General features: G+C 34.0%; 1 protein-coding gene across 3 annotated transcripts in view; it reads right to left on the bottom strand.

Annotated features, from left to right (window-relative positions):
• The window catches only part of LOC138335981 (uncharacterized), a 47765-nt gene extending 33826 nt beyond the window's left edge, over positions 1-13939 (bottom strand). For all 3 annotated transcript variants that reach the window (XM_069285210.1, XM_069285212.1, XM_069285211.1), the window contains exon 1: positions 13791-13939. The gene's annotated coding sequence lies outside the window, so the exon portion shown is untranslated. The remainder of the gene's footprint in view (positions 1-13790) is intronic.
• Positions 13940-26015: the final 12076 nt, after the last annotated feature.

Raw genomic sequence — 26015 nt, 5'->3', positions numbered from 1 at the left:
AATTCACTAGAAAGTCTTATATCAGGCTTAATCAATGGTTTTGGCCATGCCGAGTCGCTAGTTTCCAACGAAATATGGGATTAAGAGAGTGGCCAGGTTAACATCTCTGCCGGTGATAATGTTTTGTTCTTAACGTTCGTCTGAAATAGTCTCAACTAAAGGAAGCGACTCGAAGCGTAACCAAAACCGAGTTACGAATTTATGGGTAGAGTTCTCACCTTGGTTATTGTCGGTGGCTTCCAATCCCCTATACGCCGAATCTAAAGTAAATTCTTGCGATGACACAGGTTGGGGGAGGGGCTCTGTTATTGTAGCAGTACTCGCGACCGGCACATGAGTACTAGTTGAGCCACGCGCTGTTTGGTGTTCACTTACCAGCTGCTGCTGCTTGACGTTGGTTCTGTCGCTCAACCCGATTTCTCAAGACGTAGGTAGCTGTTCTTGTAAGGACGCCACACTTTCCGAAAAGAGAAGTTACCATTGTGATAAGAGTTTCAACTCTGTTCGTTTGTTGTTGTTGGTTGTCGCGGCACTTCCGCGCCGCCATACTTGTCCCGTTGCATCCTGGGATGCCGCAACTCTCCTGTGAGGCACGAAGGGAGGAACGGACCCCGTTTCCGACTGTCTCGCTTCGCGTAACTTCCTTGCCAAAACCATTCGTTTGTCTGCGGCTCTGTAGGCGATGTTTTTGGATCGCAACTCCTCTCGTAGACGGCTAATAGTCCAGTTTTCCACGAGATCAGGATCATAAGGCACAGTTCTAACACTACTGCTCCTACGTTTAGGTGCCATGACGTCGGAATTGGGGTTGAAAGGCAGGTTATGCAGCACTTACAGATGAACTAGACGTGTTGATTTTTTAAATAATCTCAGTTCATGCTCTATTAACGTTACAGATGGACGAGCACCGTACGTCACTAAACAGTTGACGAACACTAGAATATAAACAGAATGAAGTTCCAAAGAATGTTGGTGCTGTTCAAAACATCCACACAAAAGTTATTCGTAGTTTAAAACCCTTCAGTTCCACGTAAATTGAAACACACACGATCACTTAAAACGTCTTTCATAATGATTTCCACATGATGAAAATATTCCTAGAATCAATAAACAAAGCAGAAAGAAAGTTCGTAGAGTAATCGAAAGAGTAGCTCGAGAAGCACAGCAAATATTAGCCTACACATTCGCCATTTTGCAACGAAAACTATGCTATGGGGTTCCAACAACCCCAACAAGGGATCCCCCAAATGAACGCTGATTGGTCAATCAGCGCATCCCTAATTTACATGTAACATATGTGAAACATTTGATCTACATATACATATACCCGTAAGCAATGATACATAAGCCACCTAAACAAACTAAAAACAATTATAAATAAACAAACAAAACAATTGCACAAAATGTTAATAAAATAATTGAAGCAAAAGTTCATGTTGTATATAAACTATAATTTAATATAAATATCAAATTATCATTTTGACATGTTATTTAGTATCTTCTTTTGACATGTTATATAGTATCTTTTGACATGTTATATAGTACATTGTATCTTCTTATGAAATGTTATATAGTATCTTCTTATGACATGGTATATAGTATCTTCTTTTGACATGTTATATAGTATCTTCTTTTGACATGTTATATGGTATCTTCTTATGACATGTTATATAGTATCTTCTTTTGACATGTTATATAGTATCTTCTTTTGACATGTTGTATAGTATCTTCTTTTGACATGTTGTATAGTATCTTCTTACGACATGTTATATAGTATCTTCTTTTGACATGTTATATAGTATCTTCTTATGACATGTTATATAGTATTCTTCTTTTGACATGTTATAAATAGTATCTTCTTTTTGACGTGTTATATAGTATCTTCTTTACGACATGTTATATAGTATCTTATCTTTTGACAATGTTCTTTGTGAAAGTTGTATCTTTTTACGACATGTTATATAGTATCTTCTATGACATGTTATATAGTATCTTCATTTTGACATGTTATATAGTATCTTCTTACGACATGTTTATATAGTATCTTCTTTTGACATGTTTATATATAGTATCTTTTGACATGTTATATAGTATATCTTTTGAATATGTTATATATAGTATTTCTTTTGACATGTTATATAGTATCTTTTTTGACATTGTTATATAGTATCTTCTTTGACATGTTATATAGTATCTTCTTATGGCATGTTATATAGTATCATTTTAGACATGTTATATAGTATCTTCTTGATCCATGTTTTGTATCATTTTGACATGTTATATAGTATCTTCTTTATGACATTTTATATAGTTATAACTTCTTTTGACATGTTATATAGTATCTTCTTATGACATGTTTATATAGTAACATTCTTTTGACAAGTTATATACGTATCTTCTTATGACATGTTTATATAGTAATTTCTTTTGTCTATGTTATAATAGTATCTTTTTGACATGTTAATTATAATAGTATCTTTTGACATGTTATATAGTATCTTCTTTTGACATGTTGTATAGTATCTTTTGACATGGTATATAGTATCTTTTGACATGTTATATAGTATCTTCTTTTGACATGTTATATAGTATCTTCTTAGACATGTATATATAACATTTGACATGTTATATAGTCATTCTTTTGACATGTTATATAGTATCTTTCTTACGACATGTTTATAGTATCTTTTGACATGTTATATAGTATCTTCTTTTGACAATGTTATATAGTATCTATCTTTAGTATCTTCTATGACATTGTTATATAGTATCTTCTTAATGACATGTTATATAGTAACTCTTTTGACATGTTATAAATAGTATCTGCTTTATGACATGTTATATAGTATCTTCTTTGACATGTTAGTAATAGTATCTTCTTTTGACATGTTATATAGTATCTTCTTTTGATGACATGTTGTATATTATCAATCTTTTGACATGTTTTATAGTACTTTATGATCATGGTATATATAGTATCTTTTGACATTGTTATATAGTATCTTCTTTTTGACATGTTATAGTATCTTCTTTTTTGACATGTTTATATAGTAATCTTCTTTTGACATTTTATATAGTATCTTCTTTACGACATGTTATATAGTATCTTCTTATTGACATGTTTATATAAGTATCTTCTTTTGACATGTTATATAGTATCTTTTAATGACATGTTATATAGTATCATTCTTTTGACATTCTATATAGTACTTTCTTTTTGACATGTTATATAGTAACTTCTTTTGACATGTTATAGTAGTATCTTCTTTTGACATGTTTATATATATCTTCTTTGAAAGACATGTTATATATAGGTTCTTTTGACATGACATGTTATATAGTATCTTTTGAACATGTCTATATAATGTATCCTTCTTTTGACATGTTATATAGTATATAGAGAAATCTTTTGACATGTTATATAGTATCCCGTATCTTCTTTTGACATGTTATATATAGTATCTTCTTTTGACAATGTTGTATAGTATCTTTTTTGACATGTTATATAATATCTTCTTTTGACATGTGTAATAGTAGTATCTTTTTGACATGTTATATAGTATCTTCTGGACATGTTATATAGTATCTTTTGACATTTATATAATATCTTTTGACAAGTTATATATATAATGTCTTTTGACATGTTATATAGTATCTTTTGTAGACATGTAAATTAAGTATCTTCTTATGACATGATTATATAGTATCTTCTTATGACATGGTTATATAGTATTCTTCTTACATGAATATAAAATCTTCTATGACATATTATATAGTTATCTTTTGACATGTTATACAGTATCTTCTTTTGACATGTTATATAAAAGTATCCTCTTTTGACATGTTATAATAGTATCTTCTTTTGACATGTTATATAGTATCTCTTTTTGACATGTTATATAATATCCTCTTTGTACATGTTATATGTAAATGTATCTTTTTTGACATGGTATATAGTATCTTCTTTTGACATGTTTTATATAGTATCTTTTGACATGTTATTATAATATCTTCTTTTGACATATTATATAGTATACTTTTATGACATGTTATATAAAATAGTGCCTCTTTTGGACATGATTTGTATAGTATCTTTTGACATGGGTAATATACTATCTTCTTATGACATGTTTATAGTAGGTATCTTTTGACATGTTATATAGTATCTTTTATGACATGTTTATATAGTATCATTTTTGACATGTTGTAATAGTATCTTTTGACCATGTTGATATAGTATCTTTGACATGTATATAGTATCTTCTTATGACATGTTTATATTATCAACTTCTTTGTGACATGTTATATAGTATCTCTATTGACATGTTTATTAAGTATCATTCTTTTGACATGTTTAATAGTATCTTCTTTTGACATGTTATATAGTATCTTTTTTGACATGTTTGTAAATATATATCTTCTTTTGACATGTTATATAGTATCATTCTTATGACTATGTTATATCGTATCTTCTTTGACATGTTATATAGTATCTTTTGAAATGTCTATATAGTATCTTCTTCTTTTGCACATGTATTTAGTATCTTCTTTTGACACTGGGGTTATATAGTATACTTCTTTTGAAATGTTGTATATAGTATATTCTTATGACGATGTTGTATAAATGTATATTTTGACATGTTATATAGATATCTTGAACGACATGTTATATAGTATTCTATCTAGTTTGCATGATCTGTATCAGTACATACTTCTTTTACATTAGGTATATAGTATGCTTCTTATGACATGTATATAATAACATTCTTATGAACATGTTTTATATAGTATCTTCTTTATTGACATGTTATATAGTAATCTTCATTAGGAGAACATAGTATGATATAGTGAATCTTGTTGTGGACATAAGAGATATAATATCTTTGTGAAATTTCTTTTTAGTACCTTCTTTTTGATCCTATGTTTGATATGTAACTTCTTCTTACATTCTATGTTTATATATTAGTTAGTTCTTTTTGACATTGTTATATTCCTTTGACATTTATTAAGTATCTTCTTATGGACATTGTTATAATAATATCTTCTTTTGACGTCGTGTTATATAGTTAGTGCTTCTATTGCTGTACATGTTATTATAGTATTCTTTGGACATTCGGTACTATACGAACATTCTTTAGGACATGTGTTATAGTGTGTCTCATATTACGACATGTTATAAAGTAGTTTTCTTTTGACATGTCCTAATAGTATGTATCCTTCTTGTGAACTAAAGTTTTATAAGGTATCATCTCTTGACCATTGTTATTTAGTATCATCATTTGACATAGTTATAAGAATTATCTTTGTTTGACATCTAGATATAGTACCTTTATCTTTGTTTTGACAGTGTTATATTAGTATCATCTGACATGGTAAATATTCTATCTTCTTATGACATACCAATAAATCTTTTGACATAGTTTTATATAAAACATCTTCTTTTGACATGGTTATAATAGTATCTTATTTTGAACATGTTAATAGTATCATGTGTGATATGGTACATAGCATCTTCTTCATGACATGTTAATTCTAGTAATCTTCTTACGACATGTTATATAATAGCTTCTTTTGACTTGTTATGTAGTATCTTTCTTTTAGACGCATTGCTGATTATCGTACCTTCTTTTGCACATGTCTTATATAGTATCTTTTCGCACGCATGTGGCTTATATAGCCTATCTTCTTTGAGAAGGCCACTAGACTCCACAGAGAAGCCACTAGAGCCCTGAACGGCTCCAGAGAAGTAGCTAGACTCTGTAGCGACCTGGAGATGCTGAAAAAAGGAATAGAATATACAAGACTAGCTAGACCCCCAACGATATGAGAGAAGCTGTATATGCTAGCTAGACCCCCAACGATATGAGAGAAGCTGGAACATACTGTCATAAATATATATTCTATTGAATTATATTGGGGGGAAAATTCCCCAAGAATTTAATGCCAACCGAATTAAATCTTAATATTAATAAAAGTACTAAAGACAGAGTGAGTAACCCAATTAACAGAAGAGGAAGAATATATGAATAAATCTGAAATCATGACAAGAAAAAGAAATACAAATAAAACAAGCAATTGATGATGTAAGCAAAGACAATCCGATAGTAATAAAAGAAAATGCGATGGTGCTGAAGGGGGATGGTGGGTGGTGGGTTAGCCTACACATTCGCCATTTTGCAACGAAAACTATGCTATGGGGTTCCAACAACCCCAACAAGGGATCCCCCAAATGAACGCTGATTGGTCAATCAGCGCATCCCTAATTTACATGTAACATATGTGAAACATTTGATCTACATATATACATGTACCCGTAAGCAATGATACATGAGCCACCTAAACAAACTAAAAAACAATTACAAATAAACAAACAAAACAATTGCACAAAATGTTAATAAAATAATTGAAGCAGAAGTTCATGTTGTATATAAACTATAATTTAATATAAATATCAAATTATCATTTTATATACAACAAACACTCAAGAGAACAGTTTACCTGTTTATTACACTACAGTTAAAAAACTACAATTTGGCGTATCAGGGGCTACTCACTCATATCCATATAATTAACTTACAACCTAAATATTTAAACGATGAATTACGAGGCTCTGAGGTGTCAGAGCCGGGACTTGAGCAAGACTCCAAGGATACAGAGAAGCCACTAGACCCTGAACGGCTCCAGAGAAGTAGCTAGACTCTGTAGCGACCTGGAGATGCTGAAAAAAGGAATAGAATATACAAGACTAGCTAGACCCCCAACGATATGAGAGAAGCTGTATATGCTAGCTAGACCCCCAACGATATGAGAGAAGCTGGAACATACTGTCATAAATATATATTCTATTGAATTATATTGGGGGAAAATTCCCCAAGAATTTAATGCCAAAATCGAACAAAATGTGTTGATTTCTGAGTATACTGATAGCAATACATTGTGAGAGCCCCCAATACAATACAATATAATATTACTTAAGAAGATTCGAGAAAATTCTCAAGGTTGTGAAATTCTAATTACATTAAAGGGAAGAGGGGGAGGGGGGGTGTGGGGCTTCAAATAAAAAGGAGTCAAAAGGACATCTGTAACTGCGCTCTGCGAATAGTAACTGGCTCCGTACGGATATACCGGATGAAACAGTCAGATGACCAACGGCCCAAGGTTTGAATGACATGATCTTCGACCCCTGCTGCAGCAGCTGAGGTACTAGCGCCGATTCGAAATGAATGACCATTAAATGACCCATTATCCAAACCAACACGGGTTAAGCACTCCTTTAAATGACCAATAAAGGTATGACGCATTAGCGGTCTGGATGAGTGCACTTGATCTAAAAACAAAGGTGAAGAAGGGTCAGCGTCTGATGAATTTCGTAACATCAAATATCTATGCATGGTAGACACAGGATTTAAAAGATCATTTTCAAAAACATTAATATCAACACCTTTACCAAATGGGTCAGTCTTAGACAAACGTAAGGAAAGAGTAAAACAAGACAAATCAGGTGATACATGAACATCACATAGACGAATAAAATTTGAATCCCATAAAGATTTACATGTGAATTCGCCGCATCTTAGAAAACCATAAAAAGCTGTCTTAAAAAATACATAACAACATAAGATCTGTGAAAGGTTCAAACATTCCATGAAAGGCAATAGCATTACACATTTTAGACAAAACTGAGAAGGTAATTGGAAGACGTTTTGATGCAATGTTCACTTGAGATCTCTTAATCGCGCGAAGTATATAGGCCAGTCTTAGTGTATTGGCGGTAGGGTCACCAAATTTCTGTTTAATATAGTGAAAACGTACACCAGCCAGATACAGTTTGATTGTTTCATATTTCAAGTGTAACGTACGCTGGCAATGTGTTACGAACAAGATAAGCAAGTCTTCATTGATCTGAGGCAAAAAGTTTTTAGGAAAACCAATTCCTTGCATCAACACAAAAGTCAAAAAACAGTTAAGTCCTGACTGGTAAGTAGCTTGAGTACTACGACTTAGTGCTGAGTCCCACAGGAGATCCACATCGTCATTCAAGTCATGGACAGCGATTCCAGGGGAAGACACGGAACAGGCAGTCTGTCTGCTTGCGGAGCCAGCCTTCGAAAACGATGCATCTGTGAACGAGAGAGAGCGTCAGCTAAGTTATTGTCAGACCCCGGAATGTGTATGGCATGTACAACAAAATTGTTCATAGCTGAATGATAAGTAAGCGTACGCATTAATCTCATAATGCTTTTTATCTTAGACCTTCCTTTCGAAATTATGTCAACAGTAGCCATATTATCACAATGAAACAAAATCCGTTTCTTAGCCCACTGATGCCCCCATAACACACAGGACATCACGATAGGGTACAGTTCAAAACAAGGCCATAGAAGGTTCATGTTGTTTAAGCTCTTCAGGAAAATCTCCCTTAAACCATTGATTCCTATAGATCCCACCGAAGGCTTCATTAGTAGCATCCGTATACAAATGGAGATCAGCAGAAGTAGTCACGTGATCGTCTAAGAAGAATGAAACACCATTCCAATGTCGTAGAAAAAGGGCCCACATACTAAGGTCGGAACGACATTCCTCGGTAAGCCTAATACGAAAATGAAGCTCACGCACAGTAGTTGACATGGAAATAAGGTGAGAGACAAAAGATCGTCCTGGCTTTACACATCTCGTGGCAAAGTTCATATGTCCTAATAAACTAAGTAACTCGCGCTTAGTGCAGGATTTTTTGCAAGCGAAGGACTCTAATACATCAACAATACGTGCTACTTTGTTAGGTGGTAGCCTTGTTTCCATACACTGTGAGTCCAAAAACACTCCCAAATACTCTATATCAGTCACTGGCCCCACGGTTTTATGGGCACCAATAGGAATGTTCAAATCTCTAAACAAATCTATAAATCTATTCATAGTGTCGGATGCATTCACAAACGCTGGTTCGATAACAAGAAAGTCGTCTAGCAAATGTAGGATGTGTCGGATGTGATATTTGTTCTGAGCGATCCAGCAAATAGCACGAGAGAGATTATCGAACAGTTTAGGACTGGAACGACTTCCGAAGACTAAACGAGTGAAAAAGAAATATTTTTCCTTCCCACTTAATACCATGGTAAGGCCAAAATACTGGTTTGATCGGTAACAATTTGAAAGCGTCCGTAATGTCTGTTTTCATAAGCCAAGCATTTTCACCCAAGTCCTTGATGAGTTTAATAGCATCATCTATAGTAGTGTATTTCAATGAGCAAGTAATCTTATCGATAAGACTATTTAGACTAGGATTATTACAGTCTTTATGAGGCGCTGACATGTCAACTATGAGTCTTTTCTTTTTAGAGTATTTATGCTCGGAAAGGCCTATAGGATTAATACGATAACTATCGAATGGAATGTTATCAAACGGCCCTAACAAATATCCACGTTCAAGTTCTTTTCCAACTAAATCTGTTACCGCGCTCGGATCCATCATAGCTGACTTTAGATTTTTACACTCAAAAGAATTGCTAGGTAAAGTTTGGAAACCTGTGTCGAAGCCCTCAGATAACCCTGTAGTTAATAAGTTAACAAAATCTTTATCGGGATGACCAGCTAAAGCAGATTTTAAAGCTGTGATGTTAACCGGTGTGCTTGCTCTGCAGGAATCTAAGTAATTCATCTTTTCTGTTTTTGAGTTCGGTCCTGTCCTAAAGGGCACACAGAATTGGAATGACCCCCTTTGCATGTTAGACAAAGATGGGAATAATGGCATGTAGGCAGACTGCACCCGAAGTGGCTGTTAAAATTGTTGCACAATTCGCGACCTTCATGATACACTTTAGGACGACCGTGTCCATCTACATTAGGGCTGTTGTTCATGTTCTTCTTAGCATTAGTCTTTACTTTTCCACTCTGACGTTGCATTTCAAAAATACTGTTGGGACAGAAACCTGTGGCATGTTGCTGACTGTCACATAATTCACAAGTGCGTGGCCGTTGATTTGCAAATATATTGCAGAACAACACATTGTCTCTGATGGACCAGTCAATGGGCTTGTTGTTATAACGTAGATGAGCCGCTGCTCTAGCCGAAAATTGTCTGTGATATTCATAGAAACCAGCTGAATATCTAGTTCCCATTTCTACAATGTCACGCTCATATAAATCTAGTTCTACTCGGCGAGCTGGGTACGTAGAGCACATGACCTGCTTATAAACTCCAAAGGCCAAAATGAACTCGTTTAGTGTCAAATTCCTAGAAAGTCTAACATCAGGCTTATCAATGGTTTGGCCATGCGAGTCGCTATTTCCAACGAAATATGGGATTAAGAGTGTGGCAAGGTTAACATCTCTGCCGGTGATAATGTGTTGTCTTAACGTCGGCGAAATAGTCTCAACTAAAGGAAGCGATTCGGAAGCGTAACCAAACCGAGTACGTTTATGGGTAGAGTTCTCACCTTGGTTATTGTCGGTGGCTTCCAATCCCCTATACACGCCGAATCTAAAGTAAATTCTTGCGATGACACAGGTTGGGGGAGGGGCTCTGTTATTGTAGCAGTACTCGAGACCGGCACATGAGTACTAGTTGAGCTACGCGCTGTTTGGTGTTCACTACCAGCTGCTGCTGCATGACGTTGGTTCTGTCGCTCAACCCGATTCTCAAGACGTAGGTAGCTGTCTTGTAAGGACGCCACACTTTCCGAAAGAGAAGTTACCATTGTGATAAGAGTTTCAACTCTGTTGGTTTGTTGTTGTTGTCGCGGCACTTCCGCGCCGCCATCTTGTCCCGTTGCATCCTGGGATGCCGCAACTCTCCTGTGAGGCACGAAGGGAGGAACGGACCCCGTTTCCGACTGTCTCGCTTCGCGTAACTTCCTTGCCAAAACCATTCGTTTGTCTGCGGATCTGTAGGCGATGTTTTTGGATCGCAACTCCTCTCGTAGACGGCTAATAGTCCAGTTTTCCACGAGATCAGGATCATAAGGCACAGTTCTAACACTACTGCTCCTACGTTTAGGTGCCATGACGTCGGAATTGGGGTTGAAAGGCAGGTTATGCAGAACTTACAGATGAACTAGACGTGTTGATTTTTTAAATAATCTCAGTTCATGCTCTATTAACGTTACAGATGGACGAGCACCGTACGTCACTAAACAGTTGACGAACACTTGAATATAAATAGAATGAAGTTCCAAAGAATGTTGGTGCTGTTCAAAACATCCACACAAAAGTTCGTAGTTTAAACCCTTCAGTTCCACGTAAATTGAAACACACGATCACTTAAAACGTCTTTCATAATGATTTCCACATGATGAAATATTCCTAGAAACAATAAACAAAGCAGAAAGTTCGTAGAGTAATCGAAGAGTAGCTCGAGAAGCACAGCAAATATTAGCCTACACATTCGCCATTTTGCAACGAAAACTATGCTATGGGGTTCCAACAACCCCAACAAGGGATCCCCCAAATGAACGCTGATTGGTCAATCAGCGCATCCCTAATTTACATGTAACATATGTGAAACATTTGATCTACATATATACATGTACCCGTAAGCAATGATACATGAGCCACCTAAACAAACTAAAAAACAATTACAAATAAACAAACAAAACAATTGCACAAAATGTTAATAAAATAATTGAAGCAGAAGTTCATGTTGTATATAAACTATAATTTAATATAAATATCAAATTATCATTATGTGATTAAGCTGGTAGTCATATATCGACATGTGTAACTTAGCGAAAATGACTTTTAGTTGATTAAATTAAAATAACGTGTGAATGCCATGCGCCCGTATACAAAGGAAGAACGTTGCGTTTGTTAACAAATTCACGACCCTCACTATCATGGAATCTCAAATATTGTGTTTATTGTTTTTCATCATTTATTTCTACCACAATAGGAGATGTTATTCAACTCTCGGTGTATCAAATAAACAATGTAGTTGTTGATTAACCTTTTGTTTATACCACAGGTGGTATAACTTCTGTACGCATTCTGATTGGCTGACACGGTGAACTTTGACCGGTCAAGCTATATCGTGATCGCCAATAAATCACTGTATAACTCGTTTTGACAGAAAAGGATCTTATTGGAGGGTTCGTTAAATTAAACGAGTCTGAAAGAGACTTGAAGTTGATTACAATGGCTTGATGTTTATTTGGCGGGAAGTACACGGCACGGCTCTGTCGTGCACATGTTTTTATATAGTCGGACAAGGAGTGTAATATTATTGAAGTAACTATGAAAAAAATATTTAATAATGAATTGAATGAGAAATATTTCATCCTAAAATTGTTCCCAATTTTTTTTATATGAATGGATTCTTTATCAAAATTGACTTTTGCATATTAATAAGTGACTTTTTATTGATGCATAATCACTACGTATCTCGACAAACACACGTTACCTTATCCTCGTCGTATTTCTATCGGGTAAAAGCGGATATAATTTTGGTAGAAACAGGTCACAGGACTCGTGGTTATTGGATATAGAATTAATTCTACACTCGTAAGTTATTTTTAAAGCTCCTGTTTTTCGTAACTTAAAAAAAAACCTTATTTATTAATAAATTCCCTATCAAACACCCACTCTTTGTGTAACCTCAATTTACACAAGACTTCAGGGTAACTAATGTAAGCTAACCTATGGTACTTTGTTGGAAATGATAGCTGTTTCAGAGGTTTTTCTTCATTTGCCATCTCTCCGATCGATGATCTTGTCATCAAAATACTAAATCTGGTTTTCAGAATATTAACATAACAACACTACAAATTTTGATATTGAATTAATCAATACATGATAAAATCAATAAGTTTGTTATATTTAGGAAAGCTAAAGAAATGTATGGGCAAATATTGACAATCATTTATATAGTCCTATATAAAACAACATTTGTTTGCGGTTATTTCTCTCATACTCAATAGGAATCTTTCATGATTGGAAGGAAAAAAGCCAACCCTTTACATAGCTTACGCATACATGACGTCATGAATTCGTCCGGAGTTACCATGGCATATATTGTCGTTGACAATAATGAATAAAGACGTTCCTGTGAAGATGGCGTAATGGAAATGCTTGAAAGCTATGTAATTTCATCGTTTGCATCTAATGTCGATGAAACATAATCAAACATATGTCAAGTGAACAGAATAACTCCACCCGCGGGTTTGGTTGGCCAATAGCCGGCAAACCTCGTCTGACTATCAAAAATCTTAAACCTGGTTTAAGATACCACATTTCACTTAACAGGATTCTATCGTTTTTACCATGTAAAGAGATAGCTACAATTCTGGTGAAGGTAATATATCTCTCTCCAATCTTGTATAGGGCAAGAGAGTGAAAAGCAATTAAATGACCTCAACAGGATAGCATTCCATTACCTTATGTCATCTTTATAATCTACTGCTGTAATATCAACGGTAAATTAACCTTCAGGTAAACAGGATAAGAGAGAGAAAAAACCATCAACGACGACCTGTTACCAATTTTGCAACAGGAGAGGAGAAACAGTAGCGGCAAGACCGGGATTCTAACCCAGGACCCTCAGACTACTAGCCGAGTGCTCTACCGACCAAGCTGCCTGATCACCGATGATCGACCCAGTGCAATCCCGCTACACTTCTCCCTCCTTTCTCGAAGTCTTCGCCCTCGAAGAGACCCTTCGAAACACCAACCACCGTTTGTTATTTAGTTGGGCGCCAATTTTGTAACAGGGAAGCATCAGCCTTCAAACGCTTACTCCTATGTTATGATTTCCCAGTCTTATCCTTAAGAATGTACACATTGTACACAGTGTTCCTACTTACCGATCGCTTGACGATGTGGTGGGGTTCCACGGGCAGATCAACATCCTCACTTTAATACAAATAATTATATATTAATTCAAAGTTAAATGGAGATCTGACAGAAAAACAATATTCGGGAATATTTCAATCCTCTGGATGATTAAACATAGATTGGCTTATGATCCTCTCATAAACATATTTCTTCCCGAGTATATATCTCTTATTGCAAATTATTATCTCAATGTTTCCAAGATAATGATTTTAAAAAAATGGAAAGAACAGAAATATAACGTGTGGATAGTATTTGTTGAAAATACTAATATTGCTTACTATCTGTTATCAATCGGGTTGCGTTTATCGATACAGTATCATACACTCGTAAATTGGATCTCAATTCAAACAATAATATGTAAACATCGAACCGATTCTTTCTTTCTGTTGCCCTAATTATTTTTGAAATAGCTTTTATACATTATACAAGTTTTCAACATTCGTCGTAAATCCAGATTTCAATAAGTTTGGTGTCTTAACCTTTTTTTATTAATAATTAGTATATGATATTTACCATTGATTAGCAACTGACATCAATGCGTTAGAGAACCTAATTTTCTAAAACATCAAGAAGATTAAGGCAACTGAAACTCACGGATTTGTATCCATTGCCAAGTATGGGAAGATATATGATAACATATCATGGCGCCGTGCACTTGGATGCAAGTACGTGTTACATCAAGATAGTGTTAAATAATAGCTTTTTAATTCGTATTCGGTATATATACTAACACTAAATAGAATAATGTATTAAATGGCCGAAGGTTATTCAAAATCAGAGAGAAAATCTTATCAGTATGCCAACATATAAAAACACAAAAAATAAAAATGAAATGAAAATAGAAAGTTGAAAAAAAGAGAAGAAAATAGAAAATGGAAGCAGATTTTTAAAACATACATAATCTTATTTTCAGATTGAATCAACCAACAAGATGTGTGATAGCGCTACGAGGAATAACAGGAGATGTTCCCTTATGCGCAACAACAGCCTGTAATATCTGCAATATTAACATGTCCGGGCACCGAGCATGAATGTACCGACAGTGATAGTAACCCCTGAATTATTGAGTATGAACTGTATATTGATTGCTTCCTGTGTTAAAAACAAATATTTGTTGTAGGCCATATATGAATACTATAATATAAATATCAATCTACACCTACATGTATTGTTATACACGTATTGTCTCAGAGAGATTTCAATGAAGAATTGAAACTGATATCATCTGAACTTATGCCATTTGAAAGGAAAAGATACATGCGGTACAACGAATATTTGGCTGTCAATTTCACAATTATAAATCCATCCAAAAAGATTAACATAATTAATTTACTGGAATGCTAAACACAAACATAAAATATAACACTATTAAATTTTATATGATGTTGTTATCAACTCTTGAAAGGTTATTGTCTAGCTTCATTATCAAACCCTAACATCCGGCTGCTGATTTTTTATTCATTGCGTTTATCTCTGATACAGCATGAAATATATATCAGTTACAACTAAAAATAGTATAATTTATTGAACCCCAGAGCAGGACTTTATTGCTCTTTGACAACGTTATACACGATGGTTTTACAGGGGAAATTTGTGTACACAACCAAGTCTACCTAAAGCGAAATGACAGTACGTTGGCCGTAAATTTTTCATTTCGATACATCAATAAAAATGGTAGGTTTGATGTGATAACAAGTTCAACCATGGCAGTTGACGCATACGCAAAGGCAGAAGAAAAAATATCATTTTCAGTGCATTGAACAATTGTTTCTACGTGAAATTGAGAATATTTTCGAAAACAATGTTTTTCTGCGTCATTGAAAAGCCCGGAATCTATAAATTATAAGTCAATTCTAGTCAATTATTCCCTAATCTACTATTTTCTTGTTAATCATCAGAATGAATTTGAAAGTTGAGAATTTGTGACGGTTTTGTTCCGTATATTCAGCACGATTGCAAGACATTTTAAATTAATGCGACTTGTCAACTTAACTCAGGAAGGTCTTGGTCGCTTAATGAATATGTCGCATTCATGTTAAAGTAAATTTTAATGATATTTCATAACACATTTTCCTTACAAATTTATTTTTATTATTATGTTATTGTCAAAATCAGAAGAAAGGTATGTTTGTTTGTTTGTTTAAACGTCCTATCAACAGCTAGGGTCATGTACGGACGGCCTCTCGTGTATGCGGTTGGTAGCGTGTATATATTGTGCGGTGCGTGTTTTGGGAGACTGCGGTATATTCGTGTTGCGTCTTCTTGTATAGTGGAACTCTTTCCCTTTTTGTATTGCTGTATCACTGTCACCAAGCAAAACATCCCGTTCGGTACATTATACTGACAACAGGCGAATCAGTCGCCCTACTCCCTTTATGCTGAGTGCTAAGCAGAAGCAGAAGTTACCACTTTTATAACCTTTGGTGTGTCTGGGCCAGGGAGCAGAACCTAGAGCCAACCTTACACGGGCGAGCGCTCAACAGAAGGCCAAACGTGAGGCGGTGTCAAAGAAGACGTAAGGAAAAACATATTTGTTAGAAAGAAGAGAAAAGATAAGATCATAAATTTAGTCTCCTTTTACTATCATGCAATAGGTACAACAGATACTATTCTAACGCCCTACCTGAAGAGCAGAAAGGTATCTAAACATTTTGATTATATTTATACCTTGTAAAAAGATGAACAAGAAGAAAGGTATCTAAACACTTTATTGAAAATTATATTACTTTACATCCATAAAACGAAAAAAAAAAGGAATTAATTTTTATTTTGTCAAAAAATTTATCGTTTATTTCAGTATAAATTTGTTGATAACGTGCAATATAACTTTAAAATAGGTATTCAAACATTTTATAAAGATAATAGTATTTGTTCGATACTTAAAATATAGCAATGAAATTTATATATGGTCAAAATGTTTCATTGTAGAACATAGAAAATCAGTTTCTTTCTAAACATAAATAAAATCAAAGTAGATGATATTTGGCCAAATAAGGAGCTACAGCGTTCAAAAGTTTACAAATCCATACCGACAAGACATAGTAACAAGTCTTGTAGAAATGGTTAAATATCATTTCTAGAAATCGTCGAAATCGACCTCAGAAATGTACATGTATTTCCATTGCTCGATTATAAAATATATAAACTTTATTTATTTAACATCGATTGCGAAACAAGTTATACAATTTATGTAAATCACTCTCGATGGCCCGGATGTAAGCGCGCGAGGGATCTTAGTGTTGGAGGAAACCCACTTGATCGGGCAGGTGACCCCTAGCCTTTTCACATTCGTGCCGGGGATCGCACCCCGGCCGGCTAGGTGAAAGGCGAGTGGCTTAACCACTACACCACCCGATCACCCATTAAAGGTAAATTTCCATTAAAATACATTAAATCATAAATGAAACTATTATGTGTCATAACAGAAGATTAAACTTACCTTCTTGATCCTTTGTAGGTATGAAAATAAAGAGAAATGTTATTAGTATAAACAAATATTGTTGTTCCGCATTTTTTATTTATGCACGAAGATTAAAATTACACTATCGGGAAAATAGATTTAAAAAGCAATTGTCACAGAGGAGGCAACACTAAATAAAGTATATGTAAACTAAACATGTTTTAATATTTCAAATCTTTATTTTCTTGTATCAAAATTTAGTTTTGCAAATTGTATTTAAACCTTACACATATCTAGCTTTGCTATGTTCATTAAAGGCCAAAGTTAGGTTAAAAAGGCATGCTGGTTTTTCCGAAATTATGGAAACTATTTTTTTGTCGAACTTGTTCGTATTTCTTAGTAAATATCGGTACACCTAAACCAGTAGGCACCCGTGACCTTGAAATATACCATGATTTGCTATTATTATCATGTTTTTTGGATTGCTGATGGGTATTCTAAGTTTCACATTGTCTATAAAATTCAGAGAAAATAGATACCAGCAAACAAATTATTCAAAAAAAAACTCGATGGCTCGTTCTTTGAAAACAAAAACCACAATTTATATGACCTATTGTTGCAAATTTGCGATTTCAAATTGTTGATAGAAGTTCAAAAGAACTTTTGAAAATTAAACTCAATCAATAATAAATCATTAAAATGAGGGCTAGATCTTTGAAAATAGCAACAATTTCTATGACATCATCCACACATAGTAACACCAAGGATAAAGAGTATGGGCCTTCCTTTGTCAAACAATAGCAAATATTGTTATAAAACCTTGTGAAAATACCTCTATTTGCATTCATAGGAAGTGCCATGGAAATGTACTAGATACAATATTGGTTGTCAATGCCACATAAAAGCATGGAAGGGAGAAGTCGTTGATTAAGAAAATAGTTTCTGAATACGATTATATTAGCTGAAAATGTTACAAATGTCAATCCTATAGACAATGCAAATGTTTATGTTTCAAGAAATATGACCCAGGAATCAAGTTTTAGAAACCTTTTCATCAATATTGATTTTTTATGATATGTTTTACATAATATCAACTACAGGTATTTAAAACCAGTTTAACATATTGCATTCGTTTTTCGTTGAATAACCGAATATATCCTGAGAATTGTCTCTCTTATTCACATTAAACTGACAAACAAGCGAATCAGTCGCAATCTCTTCTTCCAAATTCCAAAGCTAAGATAAAATAATCCATTTATCGCGACGTCTTCGAGGTTTTATGCACATGTGGGAAGGTTTTTGCGGCAGGCTAGAATAAACGAAGTGTGTTCCAAATGGTCTCCCTAACAATTGACAGAAAAAGAACCGGTCAAATTCCTATTGTGTACACTAGAGCCAAAATGTATAATAAATTAAACAAACAATTGTTCCGTAAATGATCTTATAATATCTTCTACATACACTGAGCAATTCGTGTTCGGTGGTAATTCGATTGTATTTTTTGTAACAAAACCAAAATAAAACGCCAGATGGCGCTACAGGTTACCCCCACTGTCATAATGTTATCTACCGTTAAATTCAGAAATGCAATAAATTTACTCATGCGTTAAGCACAAAATGGTTTCGCTGACTTTTCAAACTATCAGTTGATGCTATAGCAACAATTCATAAATTTTCAATTAGCACCATTATGATCCTTTGGACGATACCACAGCGCTATACAAGCTTGCTGTTTAAATATGAATGCATACAGATTTCCTAACTACTAGTTTTCTTTCATGTTGATATATCGATTTGTGCGTTTCGTCTGCATTTAGATACATAATTTTGTACACATCTTTATCTACATACTTTGTCCATGATGCATTTAGATATTATCTAGAAACACTCCTTGATAACGAATAAGGGATTTCATTACAATCTGATGAAAAATACAACGAAAGAATGATAAATGTACACTCCAAAAAATAATATTATTCCCTCTCCCCCCTCCCCCCCCCAAAAAAAAATAATATATATATGTGTGTATGTAATACATGTGAATAGAATAAAATAAATTAAATTAAGCTGATTACGTGTTGATTATACAAACCCAATACATCGGCCATGCATACAACCTTACGCTAACAATGATAGACTAGTAAATGATGAGGATTAAAAGAAATGTTTTAAATATTTTCACAACTGGCTTTGTTTGCTAACACAGATACATCATTATCAATTATTACATCACATAGTGTTCACGTCATCGAGCATCGAATGACGCCAAATTGCTGTACGCCAAACGCTGCTTGCAGAACAAAACACTATTGACACCTACAATATGTGTGTGACGACGTCCGAATCCTTCATGAGTTCCTATTCGTAGTAAAAATTATCGACTCAAAATTCATAATTGTGTTTTGTTTAGTGGCATATCTTGTTGTACGTGGGCGCTGGTGATGAATTAACACACCCAGGCTGGGCTTTAACTTGGTTACAACGGCTTGATGTGTCTTTAATAGGAAGTAGACGCCACTTTGGCGTAAACATGTCTGAATGTAGTTCGAGAACGATTACTTTATTGTTAGGCCTACTATATAAATCTAGATTCAAAAGACGTTCGGTGAGTGGGAATGCATGAACAATTATTCATAATTAAAATGATTTGTAAATATTGCAATTCTTTAGTAATTACGATTTTTGAATATTAATGAGTGCCTATTTGCTTGCGATGATATCACTACACCTTATTTGCATATGTCGGCAAATGACATTATTTTATTATGGCCTTCTTGTAGATAATTTCATTGTGGTAGAAACAAGCCACACAACTCGGGGTTATTGGCTTTGGAATTTATTTCACACTCGTAAGTTATGTTTTAAAAGTTAAGCTAATTCTCGTGTCTTTTGTAACTTTTAAAAAATAACTTACTCGTGTGAAATAAATTCCATATCCAACAACCACGCGTTATGTGATCTCTATTTATCTACCTAAGTAGTTTTTTGCTAGTGTTGCAAATCGGAAACTTACATGTATCATAGCATACCATTAATAGTATCACAAGGGACTTTATATTATTGATTTGTTTCATTCACATCATCGGTGTCGATGGATGTAGAATGTACGAATCCATCCTAAAGGTTTACTTTGGTTCTTGAAAACTAAATTATTGTTGAATTAAGATATAAATGTAAGTGCACTCTTAGAGCTAATCATGTCCCTCCTTCGTATCACTCCGGAGTCTGTTAGGTGAAAATGATATAATATAAACAGTAAATTTAGGAACAAAATGGCTACCTCCGCATTGATTTTTTCAACATATTTTGACGTTGGAAATCTTTGAAATATACGTTGTTACCAATAAAACTTTTTGACTCGTTTTATAAAATTTCATATAAAATGAACAATCATTTAATTTCAAATACATATCTGACACTGTGTTAATGCCAAAGCCAAATTTAGACACGAAAATAAAATAAAACATCTAAAAAGAAAATTTTTATTTTTTAGATTTTATTTTTCAAAATATGTGTTCATGAGTACATTAGCACTTCGTCACGTGTCTCTTCCGTTGATCTTCCCTTTGTGTTGGAGTTCCTTCATTTCATTGATTTGTTATACAGAGAGCTTTTGTGTATGTGTCTGTGCTTTATGGTTGGTATTTAACACAATAAATCTATACCAGCCATCTGACAAAAGGATTCACAGATGAAATGTATATAAGGTTATATATCAGCCAAAGTACGATGAGGGCATAACTCATCGTGGATATATTGTTTTATCAACTTCAAAATTCTATCGCCGAACATATGATGCAATTACTATATGTTTCGTGGCTTTGTTGGTTGCTTTCACACTTTCATTGGCGTACTAAATAATAAATTACTGTCACAGTTCAAAATTCTATCGACCGAACATATGATGCAACAACTGGAAAGCCAACGAAATGACAATTACTACTAAAAATCAATGAAACTATGACGATCTGTACACAGTTTATTAATCCAAATAGATAGTTTTGAATAGCAACAGACTTCAAATCTATATGTCTCGAAAACGGTCTCGCTAGTGACAACACTATACGATTAGGCAGCAAATGGGTTAAGCGATGTCCTCAAAAAGAAATTCAAGGCTGATAAATCTTAGTTACCTACCTTTGTATATTCATGATTTTTTATACTTCGCAATAGATCACGTTGTACTTAAATTCCTTGCCTCAAAAACACCGATTTTAGTCAAATCTGAAGCCAGTTTGGGTATTTTTCATTAACGTTCCATTAACAGCCAGGGTCAAGTAAGGATGTGTCAGGTTTGTTGATGGAGGAAAGCCGAAGTACCCGAAGATTAAAACCACCGACCAGCGGTCAGTACTTGGCAACTACCCCACATGGGATTCAAACACTTGACCCAGAAATGGAGTGCGTGTGGTAATATGTAATATGTTTAACATTTTGCTGAGAGTTGTAAACTATTGGCTAAATGTTTTACTACATATGACCTTCACCTTCTCCAGGCAATCAGCGTGGAGTTCACAATTCTAAGCAAAGTGTTAAACATGGCGAACTGTGTGCGAAAATCAGTGATACATAATAATCAACGGCGAGGGCGAGCTACAGGATAGTTTTTCAATGCGGACAGAGTTACAAGTAAGTTTTTTTTAGTCCAAGATGCATTGCTGCGAAGGACTGGCGTTGACATGTACTCGTAGTTAAGTTTTCCTCTTGAGTCATGCCGTGATGTTCACCGGACAGACGAGTTTCCGACTAACCGAAATTCGACAATATCCCAATGTTTCTTCATTATGATCTACGGTGAACTTTATACCAAATTAAAGATAAATATTTTATCTTTCAATCGAGACTAATACCAACTGCATAACTTGAACGGTTATTTAACAAACGCGTTTTTTGACTGAACTTTGTTTAAATAAACCGATGCCTAGTTTTTTTCTCTTAAAGGGTAATTGCGACAAAACTATATGCTTAACTTCTGTGTGTTTTCGATTATAAAGAACGAGTGCTATCATCTAAAACCAAAACCAGCATTCTGAGATGACGACAAAGAATAAAGAAATAGTGGAGTACCATCTTTTCTGAATGCCACTAACTATGTGAACATCAAAGATTAGTCTACGCTTAAATAACCACTAAAAAATAACGTAACTTCTTGTAACGCCATCTGTGACGTCATCTGTGATTGGTGATGTCCAAACTTAGACGTTTTCAGTCTTAAATAACAAAAATGAGTTATTAATGAACTATTGGTTCAACATAATTCACTCATTAAGATTTGTTTCTATAAACTATCATAATGGCATTAGTCAACGAGACATTGTTAACGCACTTGTCTTTTAGAATGCAAGATAGTCATGGTATGATTCCCCAATCGGACGTGAATTAGTGTGAAGTCGTTTTCCTAGCAACATTAGTTTTCCCGGGTACACGAGTTTCTTCATGATCGTTTCCATATGGCTGATTGACATTATTGATAATACATATGAATCAATATTGTTTTGCAACGCAATTATAACATAAATAGGTTATATTTACTAGCTGAAATCCAATATTTAAACGATATGTTCGATAATAATGTATACTATCCAAGGATTATTATGAGTTACCGACAGAAATGTCCCCAAATGATTGGCGGAGAGCCGTCACGTGGTGACCCCCTAACACTTTATAGGGGGTCAGTAAATTTTATTATGGTGCAATATGGCGGCTGTCGCCCTCGCTTCAAAATTTAAACACATTCTCTTCAACTAAATATACCACTTCATTACCGTAAAACTATATATTACTTGTTAATTTTTGTGTAAAAATAATTTTAATCGTTTTAATACTTCAAATTAAATGAAATGCATTTTTTTAAATACGAGTTGCTTCCCCTACGCCAGTTTGAAAGTTGATGACGCGGCGAAAGTCAAACGTAGCAATTCAAGCGTTTTCTAGACTGTGATTATAAACAAATGGAGGTGTTCGGACCCACAGATCAATCCTCACTCTACAACCAATTTATCGGCATAACTTTTCAGTGATTATCTCAGCAAGAATGCACAGATGATCAAGGAGATTGTGCTTAAAATGTTAGATGGATGTTTGTGTCACTCTTGTTTGTGATGCTTTCAATATACAGACGGTCTGGTGTAGTATTGAGGTAGGCCTACTGTGTACATAGGAATGTCGAACTGTTGATTTATGAATTATTCAGTATTATTCTGCAGGTTCCTTATACAATGTATTTGAAAATTCTTGAAATTAATAAAGGAATAAATAAATGTATAGCCTACTGAAGTAGGCCAATTATTTTAAAAGTGTCGATTGTTTGTTATCATTCGCCAGTATGATTTAAGTATGATTTCATATTCTTGACCAAACAGATACAATGAAATAGGAAACAAAGAATTAATGAAACAATTAAATGGTCCTCGATGCGATAAATTCGTTATATAGTCAGTTACTGACCCCCTATAAAGGCATAGAGGATCAGTAAGAAGTATAGGAGGCTCGGGCTACGCCCTCGCCCCCTATAAATCTTACTGACCCTCTATGCCTTTATAGGGGGTAATGTATACTATCCAAGGATTATTATGAGTTACCGATATGAAGGAATACGTAAAATATAGGTAACATGAAAACTGACAGTGGAAAGATCCTATATGATGATAATAATACATTATGTTTGATGTATTACATCTGTACTAGTCAACCTATTCGCTTCACCTAACGCCTTACAATTATTAACATTTTTTCTTTATCTCTATTATTTTTTTTAGTTTCTTATGAATTATATACAAACGCTTCCTTTAATTTTCGCTTCATTAACTTGCTGATGAGGTTTTGTGCATATTAGTGTGCTCTCTTGGCTAATTTACAAATTGTATTTGAAAAAAGATACTCATGTATTATAATACAAGTATGCAAATGGGATAGACGTGCGTAAGAAGACTTAAATTGGAGTATCAGAGGAAAACCGACGTGACCTATATACACTTTTGATCAAACCCTGAATAGCCTTATACAAATAATATTAGCTTCTCAAATCTTTTCGATTGTGTGTAACTGAGTGTGTAAGAAAATTAAACTGCAGACACAATTTAATAAAACAAGTAATTTAAAGGTATATTGTAACGCTACGTAAGTTGTCCGCATTGGTTTTGAAGATCTTGAATGATTGAATCCAGATTTATTCCCTAACATTCCATAAAAAGATGCTTCAGTTCTAGTGTCATGGGTTTTTACTTGTCAGTAGTATTTATAAATAGACAGCTTTGAAGCATGCCCTGTTCAGCAGGCTCGAGTAACCAAAATGGAACACCTTTAAAATATGCTTTGATTTATAAATGTCTGGACATAGTATAAGATAATTGAATTGATTTATGAAAAGTTAACATTTTTATCTTATATAAGTCTATCAAAATTAAGCAATGTTGTTCATGCATTTTGAAATAGAGATATAAGCGACATAAAAGAAAATGACATATAAAAATTGTCACAGTTACTATTCATCACCTACAGTTTTTGTATAGGACAGCTACTGCTAGTTAAGATTGTAAACTAAAAATTCCGTATCACTTATTTTCTTTATGGATAGCGTTCCAATTTCGGTAACATCACGTTAGACAAAACCAGACTCGAAACGTGTAGCCCTAAAATCATGTTTGCTTTCAATAACGAATTTACGAATTTGAGGTTTCGTCGCCTAAGAAATTAATGAATGTTTTAACCCCGCTCCCCCCAAAAAAACCCAAACAAACAAACAAAACAAAACAAAAAATAAAAAACGAATCTCAACACAACCCCAACAACCCCCCCCCCCATTTTTTTTATATCTTTACATATAAAAAGCAAGTTTTCACATGGAAAATGAAATGCACAAAATGAAAACGCAATAATTTTTTCATCATAATTACAATTATATTTTCTTCTTTTTACAATACCCCATTCCGATAATGTATCAAATGAAATGGTATACATTGGTGCAGATTGCTTTCAAACCAATAATCAGATCAGTTTGCTCGAACTGTGACACTTTTCTATTTAAGTCTGCAATGCCTCGTTTAAAAACAACTCGGTTTTAATCGTTCAATACGTGTAAAAATTGTAATGATTAATTTATTGTCAACAAATCAAAGGTATTCTCTTTGTTTTTCGGTCTTTATCATTACACTTGGATTAGATAGGCAATTCATACATGTACGTTAATTAATAAGTACTGATATCATAAAATTCTTAATATTTCATAGACATTTTGTCATTTTTTATGAATAAGAAACAAAATATCTTTTGTTGATAATGATTTCTGTCATTAAGTAGTTTGTGGAAGAAATGACTCCGCAAGGAGAAACGATGCATTTTAATTCATTATGATAAAACATCATTAAATTACTGCACGCCCCGTTGAATAATTTAAAACAATAGAAAAATAAGCTCATTTTGTATCAGACTATTATGTCGAAGCGAAGAATCAATGTTTGTTTCAGAAGCAATCATCTGAATAAAAGTTTGCATCCGTTCGTTCCGAATGACCAAAGCCTGATTGTAGGACACAGAGACAGATGGAAACAAATATCAAACCTTACATCTGTAAAACAATAATACAACTGTACAATGATGTCATATAAAGTGATATGTCGAGACATGATTTTGAGACAAAATTAATGACAGAATAGTAACACATCTACGCATTGTTAGCCTTTCCTTTGTGTAAAGAGCAAAATAAATGCATTCTAAATTTTAAGTCCGTAACAAATATCAATTTTATATACTCGTACTTATTTAGTATGTATGGTTTTCAACGATATGATAACAA

The sequence above is a fragment of the Argopecten irradians genome, chromosome 12, assembly GCF_041381155.1.
Source record: "Argopecten irradians isolate NY chromosome 12, Ai_NY, whole genome shotgun sequence".
Taxonomy (NCBI): Eukaryota; Metazoa; Mollusca; class Bivalvia; order Pectinida; family Pectinidae; genus Argopecten; species Argopecten irradians.
The sequence above is the reverse complement of the archived record's forward strand: the minus strand, read 5'-3'. Positions and strand labels throughout refer to the sequence as shown.